The sequence below is a fragment of the Pygocentrus nattereri genome, chromosome 2 (assembly GCF_015220715.1).
Source record: "Pygocentrus nattereri isolate fPygNat1 chromosome 2, fPygNat1.pri, whole genome shotgun sequence".
Lineage (NCBI taxonomy): Eukaryota > Metazoa > Chordata > Actinopteri > Characiformes > Serrasalmidae > Pygocentrus > Pygocentrus nattereri.
In genome coordinates, this window is record NC_051212.1 from 1,664,051 (window position 1) to 1,678,711 (window position 14,661).

Here is a 14,661-nt window from a genome sequence, read left to right on the forward strand (position 1 = left end):
GAAATAAGCGCAAAGCCAGAGCACCAATCAGGGCCCAGCGGTCACTTTGTTTAGAGCTGGTTTTGACCTGTCGGTCATACAGACCCAGTGCAGCACACGGTTCAACGTCAGCGCAGCAGCGTGAAACTTTGGGAGAGTCTGTTCAACATAAATGATGAACTAACCTAACTTTGTGTAAATAGAGCTCAATATAGAAATATGTCCACATATGCAGTCGAGACTGACGCGGCTTTTTTCTGAATTTCTACAAACACCATTTCATTTTATAGTAAATGAGTTTGGGCTGGTTTATGTTTATGAACAGAGGCCTACAGATCAACATAGTAAAGGAGCTCATCTGTGATCCTGAGATTAAAGCCAGTTTTTATTAAACTTGGAACTAAGTGTCATTAAGTTTATTAAATTTTTTTTAACTTTTACTTTTGATAGTTAAGTACATTTGAACACAAGTACTTTTGTACTTTTACTCAAGTGGAGGTCTAAAGGGAGGAACTTTTACAGGAGTAATATTTTACCCTGGGTGTCTACTTTAACTCAAGTACATGGTTTGTGTACTTCGGCCACCACTGCTTTGCACATCATTCCACCACTGAGCTACTGTTGCTTCTTGGCATCCAATTCACAGTAACAATAAGTACAGCTGGCTAGGGCAGCTCTAGCAGTGCAGAAATTAGACTTTAAAGGGAGCATCATATGAACGTTCTCCTCAAGCACTCCCAGGAAAGAGAATTCATAGTCTAGTTATAGTCATTGTCTTTTTAAGATAGCAAAATGTCTCCTCCTGTTGCACCTACCATGTAAGCCAAAATTGTGCAGTCTCATTCTAATGGTATATACATGTAATCCAAAATGCACAGTAGCAAGAACTACTTGCAGATCCTGTAATGTAATTTTGGAATTCTTGAATACTTTTTTTTTAGCATTGTATGGTGTGCTCTTGGGTTAATTTTGCAGAGGCTGGTCAGACCAGGCAAACCCAAACGTATAGTGAGGGTTTGCTGGGAACGTCTGGCAGAAGAACCTGTCAGATTGATCTTCAACTCACACCTGCGTCAGAACTTTGACCAGATATCAGGGAGGTGGGGACATTGACTCAGAATGGGCCATGGTCCGTTCCTCCATTGTTGAAGCAGCTGACTGTAACTGTGGCCGCAAGGTAGTTGGTGCTTGTCAGGGCGGTAATTCTCAAACCCGGTGGTGGACACCCCAGGTGAAAGATGCCGTCAAGCTGAAGAAGGAGCCCTACCAGGCATGGTTGGCCTGTGGGACACCAGAGGCAGCTGGCAGGTATCGATAGGCCAAGCAATCTGCGGCTTCGGTCATCACCAAGGCAAAAACTCGGGTGTGGGTGGAGTTTGGTGAGGCCAAGTTGGTTCTGAAAAGATTCTGGCAAACTGTCAGGCGACTCAGAAGGGAAAGCAGTGTGCCACTAGCACTGTATATAATGGAGATGGTGTGCTGCTGACTTCGACTGAAGACATCATTGGGCAGTGGAAGGAATACTTTGAGGACCTTCTCAATCCCACCGACACGTTCTCCAGTGAGGAGGCAGAGTCTGGGGACACAGGAATAAGCTTGTCCATTACTGAGGCCAAAGTCGCTAAGGTAGTTAAAAAGCTCCTTGGTGGCAAGGCTCCAGGGGTGGATGAGATCCATCCTGAGTCCCTCTAGGCTCTGGATGTTGTGGGGCTGTCTTGGCTGACACGCCTTTTCAACATTGCGTGGACATCGGGGGCGGTGCCACTGCATTGGCAGACTGGGGTGGTGGTGCCTCTTTTTAAAAAGGGGGACCAAAGGGTGTGTTCCAACTACAGGGGAATCACACTCCTCAGCCTCCCTGGTAAGGTCTATGCAAGGGTACTGGAGAAGAGAGTCTGGCTTATAGTCAAACCTCGGAATCAGGAGGAGCAGTGCGGGTTCTGCTGTGGTCATGGAACACTGGACCAACTCTTCCCCCTCTCCAGGATTCTGGAGGGTTCATAGGAGTTTGCCCAACCAGTCCACATGTGCTTTGTGGATTTGGAGAAAGCATTCAACTGTGTTTCCTGGGGTATTCTGTGGGAGGTGCTTCGGGAGTACAGGGTACATGGCTCTTTGCTACGAGCCATTCAGGCCCTATACAAACAAAGCAGGAATTTGGTTCGCATGGTCGGCAGTAAGTCAGACTCGTTCCCAGTGAGAGTTGGACTCCGTTAGGTCTGCCCTTTAGAATCGGTGACATTCATAATTTTTATGGATAGAATTTCTAGGCGCAGTCAGGGGATGGAGGATGTCCGGTTTGGTGACCTCAAGGTCACATCGCTGCTGTTTGCAGATGATGTGGTCCTATTGGGGACATCAGGCTGTGAACTTCAGCTTTTCGCTGGTTTCCAGCTGAGTGTGAAGCGGCCAGGATGAGAATCAGTACCTCCAAATCCAAGGCCATGGTTCTCAGGCAGAAAAGGGTGAAGAGCTCATTCTGGGTCAGGGATAGGCTCTTGCCTCAAGTGGAGGAGTTTAAGTAGCTTGGGGTCTTGTTCACAAGTGATGGTAAAAGGGAGCAGGAGATTGACAGGCGGATTGGTGCTGGGTCAGCAGTGATGCGGGCTCTTTACTGGTCTGTTGTGGTAAAGAAAGAGCTGAGCCATAAGGCAAGGCTCTTGATTTACTGGTCGATCTACGTTCCCACCCTCACCTATGGTCATGAGCTTTGGGTAATGACCGAAAGAATAAGATCACGAATACAAGCGGCCGAAATTAGTTTCATCCGCAGGGTGTCTGGACTCTCCCTTAGAGATAGGGTGAGAAGTTCGGTCACCCGGGAGGGACTTTGAGTAGAGCCGCTGCTTCTCCACGTCAAGAGGAGCCAGCTGAGGTGGTTGGGGCATCTGGTTAGGATGCCTCCTGGACGCCTCCCTCGGAAAGGTATCACAGGCAAGCCCACCCGGGAGGAGACCCCGGGGAAGACCCAGGACACGCTGGCCTGGGAGCGCCTTGCAATAAATATATATATATCCCTCTCTCTCTCTCTCTCTCTCTCTCTCTCTCTCTCTCTTCCTCCTCCCCCCACCCCGGGAGCTGGTGGAAGTGGCTAGGGAAAGGGAGGTCTGGGCCTCATTGCTTAGGATGCTGCCCCTGTGACCCAAACCCCGGAGAAGTGGAAGATAATGGATGGGTGGGTGGGTGGGTGGATGGATGGATGGATGGATGGATGGATATCAGATCCAGTGTCTAACTGCAGCATCTCTGGACTAAGGTTTGGTTTAATATAAAAATCACAACTCTTAGGCTCTTATTGTAAACAATAGAATAATTATCATAAAACTGGTGTATTATGTCTCACAGAAACATGGATTAAAGCTGATGAATATTTCTCAGTAAATGAAGCCACCCCTTACACTACCTGGCAAAGGAGGTGGTATGTCATTTCTAAAAATTCATTAGACATAAATCAGAAACACAGTCTCCCTTTCAATTCTTCTGAAATTCTTTTCCTTAAAAAAAAAAAAAAAAAAAAATCCAACCACAAATAATAGCGTACCTAACCTAATTAGTATTTATAGGCCACCAGGACCTTATTCAGAATTCTTAAAATAATTCAGTGACTTTGTTACAGACCTAGCAGTGAGCACCAAGAATGTAATAATTGCAGGAGATTTTAATATTCACTTTGAGAACACAGCAGATCCATTAAAAAAGACACTTTAGATTTAGTTTTGACTAACTTCAGTAGTTTAAGGTCATTACCTAATCTCATATGAACTAGGTCTTAGTGAAAATGTATACACACACACACACACACACACACACACACACACACACACACACACACACACACACACACACCACCCCGTTATTGCATGAAGCGCTCAATAACGGCAGATACAGCTCCACACTTTACTGAAATCATTCCAGACTTCTCAACCATAGCTTTACCTTCATCAGACCCAACAGAACTTGACAGATTGACAGACTGCCTAGAAAATACGTTCCGATCAACCTTAGATAACATTGCACCTATAAAAATTAAAAATGATGCAACAGAAAAAGCTCCATAGTACAACAATGAAATACACACCTCAAGACAGACAGTATGAAGATTAGAGCGCAGATGGCGACTAACCAAGCTGGAAGTACTTCACTCTGCTTGGAAGGACAGCAGGTACAGAAAGACACTTCTCAAAACACGCTCAGCACACCTGTCCCCACTTATCCAGATCAACAAAAACAATCCTAGAGTTTTATTCAGCGCAATTGCAAAACTTATCAAAAACCAGGCAGGAACTGAACCTCAAATACCCACCAACTATAGCAGCAATGATTTCAATATTAGACAAAAAGTTCAACCGATACCAGTAACCTACCCATCATCTGGTTTGGCTGAAACAACACAAAATGTGGTTATAGAAGAGAGACTGGAAACTTTTTATCCACTTCAGCAGTCAGAGCTAGAAAAAATAATATCTTCTTCAAATTCTGCAACATGCACACAACATGATTCCAACAAACTTATTTAAACAGGTATTACCAGCTATAATTAGACTAAAAAGACCAAAAACAGGCAAACAAAACCAAAGGAGCAAGCCAAAATTAAAGGTCCAAATGTACAGGCTAAAGGTCAGGGGGGGGAGGGGGGAGGGGGGAGAGAGAAAAGGAAAAGAAAAAAAAAATCAGGAGAATCAGGAAACTGCTCAGCAAGTCCACAGAAGAAACAATACCTCACAATGAGCGCTAACTAAAGCCCTAGCTAAAGTACCATCTTAGCTAGTCATGTGATCACCTAACACAGGTGCGGAAAGTCAGTAATCCGGTGATTGTGATCGGAACCAAGTGCGTGGCTGATCATCACCAAGGCTGTGATCACTCAGAGTCTCCTGGGAAATGGAGTCTGCTCTGGACTCCGAAGCTGTTGGAAAGTCTGAGGTCACGTTGTACACAGAGGGGAACTTGGAATAGGCAAAAGCGCAAGCACACAATCACCAACATTAAATGTGCATGCAACTGCTTTTTGATTGTATCTGTTCTTCATTTCAACTTGTGTTGACCTCAAGTTCCTGGTAGCACTTTCACAAACCATGCTTAACCGCTTATGAAGAGTTTCCACATAATTACAAATAGGCTGATTTAACACAGACTGGGGAACTGACAACCATCACTCATACAAGAGTTTAAGGGGACTGCACACTGATCTACCAAAAAGCAGGGTGTTTGGACTATAACCTGTCGATTCATGCACAGTGTCACGTATTGCAAACAACAATAACAGCACACTTTCGTCCCAATCTTTGTCACAGTCATGACAAAAGGTTTTTAACATTGTTTTAAAGGTTTGGTGAAACCTCTCCAGTGCTCCTTGGGACTCTGGATGATAAGCACTCGATACCTGGTGTTTTATATTTAGCTCCTGGACGACTTGCGCAAAGAGTGTAGATAAGAAATTAAAGCCTTGGTCAGATTTGGCTATACCAAACGTAGTGCAGAATTTAATCAAAGCCTTGACAATAATCATAGATTTCAAGGAACGCACAGGGATAGCCTCTGGGTCTGAGTCACCAGTCACACTCTGGGGGAAATCATATTTATTACAGTCAAACTCCTGAGCAGAACTCATTTAGTCTCTTTACTCTTCCTGAGATAATGACTGCCCTCCCATCCTGTTGAAGACTGACCATCAGGGCCTCCTCCTCACCATCAACAACCTGCTCTCCTGTTCATTTGAGCTGCAGCACCCTCAATTACATCACTGTGCCATCAGATGTACCAGCATTGAGAGAGGATGGGACTGTTTCAGCTCACTCTCACTTCTCATAAACACTCAGTCAGAGAGCGCCTTTACCAGTGCAGGTTCTAAAACTTTATCATCCAGTCTTCAGACAGAGATCCTCTTAGCTTTAATTTGGTATTTAGCTTATTAAATTGTAAATACTGTTTGACCGGAGGAGGACAGGTCTCCCCTGGTGAGACTTGGTTCATGCCAAGGTTTCTTCCTCCAGACTGAGGGAGTTTTTCCTTGCCACCGTCGCCTCTGGCTTGCTCACTGGGAGATATATGTTGTAACTGTGTGTTTTCAAACTTCTGTAAAGCTGCTTTTATTAGTCCAGTTTTATCAGCCCTGCACTGTTTACCAGTTAAATTTCGCATTGAATATAAAACTATATTACTGACATATAAAGCTCTAAACGGACTCGCCCCTCAGTACCTGAGTGAGCTCCTCTCCCACTATGAACCATCACGCCTACTTAGATCACAAGGTGCTGGCTTACTACTGGTACCTAGAATTAATAAAGTTACATCAGGGGGGAGAGCTTTCTCATACAAAGCCCCCCAGCTCTGGAATAATCTTCCTGCTAATGTTCGGGAATCAGACACAGCCTCAATCTTTAAGTCTAGGCTAAAACTTATTTATACAGTCAAGCATTTGGTGATTAGTCTTCCCTGTCAGGTCTAGACCTGCTGGAGTCTACACTGCTCTGTTTTACTGTAATCTGTGGTCAGCCACTCTTTACAGAACTGACTCTGTGTTTTTCTTTCCTTTCTCTGCCAAGCTGATCAGCTGCCCATCCTGTGTGTCTGATGCTGTTGCCTCTACTGCCTTGATTGGTGCCGCTGCTCACCAGCCTTCTGGACCGGTTTGACCACCACTGAGCTTCTTGCTGTACAGATCTTTCTTTTCCCACTTTACTATAAAACTTCATACTAATAATGTTTGCTATCCGGTGTCGACCATAGGAGGATGGGTTCCCCTTCTGTGTCTTGGTTCCTCTCAAGGATTCTTCCTCTTTTAGGGAGTTTTTCCTTGCCACCGTCGCCGCTGGCTTGCTCATGGGGGCTCGGACCCGGATTTTCTTTCTTCTTTTCTCTTCTCTCTGTAATACTGATTGTTCTGTAAAGCTGCTTTGTGACAACACCTATAAGCGCTATATAAATAAATTTTGCTTGCTTGCTTGCTTGCTTGCTTCGTGACAACATTTTTGTAAAAAGCGCTATACAAATAAACTTGACCTGACTTTACTTTGAGACTAAACATGAGAAGACAAGCTCACTTATTACACAAGACAAACCTAGATTTATTCGTTCCTCATAACAGGAATGGTCTCGGACTCATACGCTTGAGGCACTGTAATCAAGATCATTTGGGATAATCCTGTGACCCAGGAGGATAAGCAGCTTCGATGTGAGCTAGACAAGAAATCAGATGAAACTGTCCTTGTCTGCCTCTGAGCTAGAATGACAAAACCTAACAGTTATTTTAAACATAGTTCATGGTTCTTATTCATAGACCTCCTGGAACTTGGACAATATGTTGCATATGGGTTCTACCACTGAGATACAAACAGTAAGTGTTTTGGGTTTGGTGACCTTGGTTAGGAGTTGGGGTTGCACATGTGAGTTCAACACTACATTTGACCAAAACTTAACCACATTGGAAGGTCATGTTTAGTTATCTAAGCTTCCTTTTTCTTAATTTGTTTCCAACAAAGGAAACAAGGGCTGTTTTGAGCTGGTCCACCAGCAAATGGCCTCAGCGTTAGCCAGTTCTGGAAGTATGGTCCTCAACACACTCAGGGAGCTATTTGATTGGAGGTGGGTTGGTGCTAATGGATACTGACCATTGCTGTATGTTCTGGAGTATAAATAATAGAGAAGCTAGGACTGCACAGGCAAGAGAGTCAACAGCTGGAAAATAATGATGGAGCCTCCTGTGGTGCCCTTAAATGCAATTACATTTCCACTTGAACTGTATTGGCGTTGATATAAAGGGGCCAATTCAAAGCTACCAAGTTCAAATACAGAAGATCCGGAAATTCTCCTTAAAAGTTCCTCCATCTGGAGAGGACTCCAGACAATTACTACCCACACAGCTTCAGATGTTTTCCCCCACTCCAAAACCAGCTCAGTTATTAAAGAAAAAGTCTTCTCCAACCCAGCTAGAAAACGTTATTATGACCCAGAATTACAGAGCTAAGAGCCAACATCAGCCTCCTCAGCTCAGCTCAGCTCAGCTCAGCCTGAATGAAGGCTGGCTCTGTGTTCACTCACATATTTCATGACTTACTTTTCAAAAAAGGGCAATTCTCAACCAGTTTCTGTTAGAGTGAGTTATAAACAGCGAAAACAGAGAGAAAAAGAGATAAACGGCAAGCAAATGAATCTACAACCCAGTTTTCAAAAAAGTTGACACGCTGTGCAAAATGTAAATAAAAACAAAATGCGATAATGTTCAAATTATTTAAATTCTATATTTAATTGAATATAGTACAAAGATGACATATCAAATGTTGAAATTGAGAATTTTTTTTTTTGCTTTTTGAAAAATATTTGTTCATTTTGAATTTGATGCCAGCAACATGTTCCAAAAAAGTTGAAGCAGGGGAACAAAAGGATAGTACAACTGTGTAAAGCTAAAAAAACACCTGGTGTTTGATTGGCAGCAGGTCAGTAACATGACTGGGTATAAAGAGCATCTCAGAGAGGCAGAGTTTTTCAGAAGTAAAGAGGAGGAGGGGTCACCACTCTGTGAAAGACTGCACCATCAAATAGAGCAAGAACTCAAGAAGATTATCTCTCAACATAAAACAGCAAAGAGCTTCTGCTTTTCATCGTCTACGGTGCAGAATATCATTAAAGACAGAGGAGAAATCTCTGTCTGTGAGGGACGAGGCTGAACACCAGTATCTGCTGGCCGTGATCTTTGGGCCCTCAGGCAGCACTGCATTAAAAACAGACATGATTCTGTAGTCGAAATCACTGCATGGGCTCAGAAACACTTCTGAAAACCACTGTCTGTGAAAACAGCTCAAACAGCATCTACCTTAACTTGACTAACAAATACAGTCCTGCTCACCATTATTGGCACCCCTTCATTTTTTGCATAACCTGTACAATATCTTCAGAAATAAATGGAAATACACCAAATTTATATTATCAGGATTTTTTAATTGGAGGTTCAAGGTAATATAACGTAGAACATTGTTTTTCAGCTTACATGCTGTCATTTTAAAGAAGAAATAGAAAAAAACTAGACATTTCGCTGTAAAATCTCTTGGCAATTCTCCAATTTCACGATTCCTGTGATACGGACAAGGCCCCCAGTACCAGACGCTGCAAAACAGCCCCACAGCATTATGGATCCTCCACCATGCTTAACTGTTAGTAGGGTGTTCTTTTCCTTATATGCTTCATTGAGCCATCTGTAAACAAACTGTTGGTGTGCGTTAGCAAAAAGCTCTATTTTTGTTTCATCGGTCCACAGACATTTTCCCAGAAGGATTGTGGTTTGTCCAGGTACTCTTGGGCAAAGCTGATTTGTTCCTTTTTATGTCTTTTCTTCAGCAGTGGTGTCTTTCTTGGCCTTCGCCCATAAAGCTCTGCTTGGTTTAGTGTGCGCCGTATGGTACTTGTTGAAACTATGACCCCAGACTGTTCCAGGTTGGCCTTCAGGTCTTTGGATGTTTGACGTGGTGTTTTTTCCACCATTCGCACCAACCTTCGAAGACATCTCTCATCAATTTTCCTCTTCCCTCCACGTCCAGGTAGGTTATGGACTGTTCCATGCTTGGCAAACTTCTTAATAACATTGTGCACTGTTGAAACAGGGATACCAAGGTCTTTGGAGATGGCCTTATACCCTTTGGAGATCTTGTGTTTGCTAATAATAGCACTTCTGATGTCCTCAGACAACTCTTTGTCTTTACCATTGTGACAATGGAACAGGGAATAACAATTGGCTTTTTAAAACACTCAAGTCATCATTCATTGGGTAATTAATGTCATATGGGCACTGACCATTTAACACATAAGGTGATTCTCATTTGTGATTTAGCACAGGTGAGTCAAAATGTGTTTCCATACTGATTTACCGTAAAGGGTGCCAATACCAGTGCCACAGCAAGCTTTAGGTTTTTCTATTTTTCTCTCCTGTTGTTTTTAGTTTTAAATGTTGTTTATCATTTGCTCTTTTGTATCAAACAGAGGTTCTCTATAGAAAAAAAGCTGTTACACTTGATAAGTTTTTTCCAGGAGATATTCCACATTATGTACGTAAACATCATGGGTGCCAATAATGGTGAGCAGGACTGTAGTTGCTTCAATTGTGTCTGGCACAGTGGCATGGTGGGTAGTGCTATCGCCACACCGGAAAGAGGGCCTGGGTTCGATTCCCCGGCAGGGTGAGCAGGGTCTTTTTTGTGTGGAGTTTGTATGTTCTCCCTGTGTCTGTGTGGGATTCCTCTAGGTTCTCTGGTTTCCCCCCTTGGTCCAAAGACATCCAGTTAACTCCCAAAGTAATAAACAATAAACAACAAATAGAAGGTGCAAATAAAGGGTGTGGACAAATAACAGCAGCATGGACCACAGCAGTATGAGTACAAGGTAGAAGATGTACATCTTAATACTGGTAATGTGTAAAGTGTCATGTGTAGGGGTGATACAGTGGAGGGGTGATATAGTGGAGGCACTGATTCAGTACAGCAGCAGAGATAAATAAGTGGACATGAAGTGCCGTTGCAGTGACGTCTAATTGGAGTTTAAGAGTCTTACAGCTTCAGGGAAGAACCTGTTCCTCAGTCTGGTTGTTTTGCTCTTAATGCTCCGTAGCCTCCTACCTGAGGGGAGTGGGACAAAGAGTGTGTGTGCTGGATGGGTGGGGTCGTTCATGATGCCAGTGGCCCTTTTCCTGCATCTGGAGGTGTAAATGTCCATGGTGGTGGGAAGGCTGACTCCAACAGTTCCCTGTGCAGCCTTCACCACCCTCTGCAGTGCTTTCCTTTCTGCCGCAGAGCAGCTTCCATGCCACATGGTGATGCTGGAGCACAGAATGATGTCCACCACACATCTGTCCGCAATATCGTCCACAAACTTTACAGTATGACAGCCTGGATGGCTGGCTGAGCAGTCATATGTGAGCAATGTAAACAGGAGGAGGCTCAGCACACAGCCCTGAGGGGAGCCGGTGCTGAGGATGATGGTGGAGGAGGAGATGTTGTGGACCCTCACAGACTGCGGCCTGTTAGTCAGGAAGTCCAGGACCCAATTACAGAGAGAGGTGCTCAGTCCAAGTGTCTGGAGTTTGTAAGCCAGGGTCTGGGGAATCATGGTGTTAAAGGCAGATGTGAAATCCTTACTCTCCAGGTGGGTGAGGGCAGTGTGGACCACAGAGGAGATGGCATCCTCTGTGGATCGGTTTCTCCGGTACGCGTACTGATGTGGATCCTCAGTGACGTCAATGTTGGCTTTGATGTGGGTCATAACCAGTCTTTCCAAGCACTTTGTGACTATCGGGGTGAGGGCTACTGGCTGATAGTCATTCAGTCCTGTCACTGTGGAGCTCTTGGGGACTGGGATGATGGTGGCGGTCTTCAGGCAGGTGGGGACAACTGCCTGGGTTAAAGAGGAGTTGAAGATGTCTGTCAGCACCTCGGAGAGTTGGTATGCTTGTATTTTTGATGCGATAACTTGTGAAATAAAATCTGTGCTTGTATTTTTGATGCGATAACTTGTGAAATAAAATCTGTGCTTGTATTTTTCATGCAAGAACTTGTAAAATAAAATCTGTGCTTGTATTTTTGATGCGAGAACTTGTGAAATAAAAGCTGTGCTTGTATTTTTCATGCAAGAACTTGTAAAATAAAATCTGTGCTTGTATTTTTGATGCGAGAACTTGTGAAATAAAATCTGTGCTTGTATTTTTGGTGGGAGAACTTGTAAAATAAAATCTATGCTTGTATTTTTGATGCGAGAACTTGTGAAATAAAATCTATGCTTGTATTTTTGATGCGAGAACTTGTAAAATAAAATCTGTGCTTGTATTTTTGATGGAACTTGTAAAATAAAATCTGTGCTTGTATTTTTGATGTGAATGTCCTCTAAAGCCAGACAGACACTGTGCCATATTAAAAATCTTGTTATGTGCTGTTGGAATAGACAACAGTGTATGGACAAAGCCAATGATTTATGTACAAACACTGTGTGTTCACAGACAGCTTGTGTGTAGACAATTATCAATAAAGCGGTTTCACTCAAAACATGCTGTGCATTGAACATACATGCATCTGTTCACCAACCAATCAGTACTCAGCAGTAATTAGCAGTAATGTTATCATCCTGCTGCCTACAACCCATTTTCAGCAGAAAAAAGGGGGGAAAATGTAATAGTTAATCAATATCCTGTTGTTGGAAGAAAACCTGGTATCTCCAAAATGACAACTTTACAGAAAAACAAAAAACCTACTGTACTTTTTAATGTAAGTCAATGGGACCATACTTTCTCCAAATCATTTTGGGCTGTTTATTTTGGTCTCTTCTTCAAGAAATTTACATACAAATTATAACAACAGCAAACTACTTCATAAACTGAAAAATGACAAAATTGGACATACCAGGTTTTCTTATGACAGCAGTGATATACAGTCCTGTGCAAAATTCATAGGCAATGAGGGCAACGTTTCTGAAAGGAGAAGTGTATTTGTTTTACTGTTGAGTTCAAATACCAACAATGTTTTTACAGAACTGTATACTGGTGGCATATTTAGATCTGTCTGGTGGTATTTACTTTGGAAGCTTTTCTACAAACAGACTTTGGAAGAAATCACTGTAAAGGTCATAAAACCGCATGAAACACTTGCAGTTAATGTGAAGTCCACTTAAGCTTTAGAAAACCAGCCAAACAGGATAAAATAGTCACAGAATCAGGTACACAAGGAGACACCTGAAAACAGGTCATTTGAAAATTCAATGTTAGCAAAGTGCTTATCTTAGTTTATTTGAGATTCTGTGACAAGATACACTCACACGTTGTAAATCAAATTACAAAGTTAGTAATAAAGCAAATGGTAAAAAAACAAAATGATGCATGATATACAACATACAAAGGATACACTGAAGCAAGAAAATATGGGGGAAAAAAAAACAGAGAGCTTCATGGAATGGGTTTCTATGGCTGAGCAGCTGCATCTCCAAGTGCATTTATTACATTTACGGCATTTAGCAAATGCTCTTATCCAGAGCAACTTACAATTTGATCATTACACAGGGAGGCCAAGGTGGTGTTAGGAGTCTTGCCCAAGGACTCTTATTGGTATAGTGTAGGGAGCTTGCCCTGGTAGGGGATTGAACCACAGTCTACAGTGTAGAATGACAATAAAATCTCCTTGAATCCTAGAAGACAAAGGTGTTAACCACTAAACTGTCCCAACCAGTGCAATGCAAAGCGTGGAATGCAGTGGTGTAAAGCGCCACCACTGGACTCTAGAGCAGTGGAGACATGTTCTCTGGAGTGACCAATCATGCTTCACCGTCTGGAAATCCGATGGACGAGTCTGGGTTTGGCGGTTGCCAGGAGACGGTACTTGTCTGACTGCATTGTGCTGAGTGTAAAGTTTGGTAGAGGGGGGATCATGGTGTGGAGTGTTTTTCAGGAGCTGGGCTCAGCTCCTTAGTTCCAGTGAAAGGAACTCTTAAACCTTCAGCACCAATAGATTTTGGACAATTTCCTGCTCCCAACTTTGTGGGAACAGTTTGGGGACGGCCCCTTCCTGCTCCAACATGACTGCACACCAGTGCACAAAGCAGGTCCATAAAGACACGGATGAGCCTGTTTGGTGTGGAAGAACTTGACTGGCCTGCACAGAGTCCTGACCTCAACCCCATAGAACACCTTTGGGATGAATTAGAGTGGAGAATGTGAGCCAGGCCTTCTCCTCCAACATCAGTGTCTGACCTCACAAATGTGCTTCTGGAAGAATGGTCAGAAATTCCCATAAACACTCCTAACCCTTGTGGAAAGCCTTCCCAGAAGAGTTGAAGCTGTTATAGCTGCAAAGGGTGGGCCAACATCATATTAAACCCTATGGATTAAGAATGGGATGTCACTCAAGTCCAAGATGAGTGAAAGAGAAATATTAAATTGCTCATCGTGGTGCTAAAATCTGCAGGATAGTAGATCTCCAGTACTAGAATTGGCACCCATTTTCTATGGCTTGGCTATATGCTCAATTTTATGCACCATTTAACATAGAAAAATCCACTAATTGGAAGGGATATCCCAATGTAGTGCCTAAATTCCTAATTGCAAATTTCACAAAAAGGGCTTTCCACTGTCCAAAACATAAGCTACAGTCTTTCTGTATCAGAACATATAGGCCAAGAGTTACTGTTTGTCCTCCCTTAGTTTTCCCTCTCATGTCTGCCAACTCTACATGCTGAGATGCTAAAATCTTGACATTTTATGGGCGAGAAAGACACTCTGGGTTGAGGTTGTATAGTGACAATTTAACCAGACAACACTGAAGAAATGAATCACTTTTGCATCTATACATTCAGGGATGGGAGTCACTCGAGATAACAGTAGACCTTCCAGTGCCTAAAGGTATGTTCCAAGGCATGTCCACTAGACAATGAATTTCTGAAGATGTGCACCACATTCATATTCAGCCCATCTTTCTCCTTAGGATCATCTTCGCTACATATGTTGGAAGTCTGGCCTGAATTTATCTTTCCTTTCTAGCTTGAAGACAGGGAGTTCCTTCAGTAGCTTCACTGTTTACAAAAATGTATGAACCAATTGCTCATTCCCCACTGGAGGTCACACAGCTGTCCAGTAACCTCTTTATTTTCATTACTGGCCACAATCATGGATCACATTGAATCCAGCAGAACCTAGTGTTCTAGTGGTCATCCCTGAAC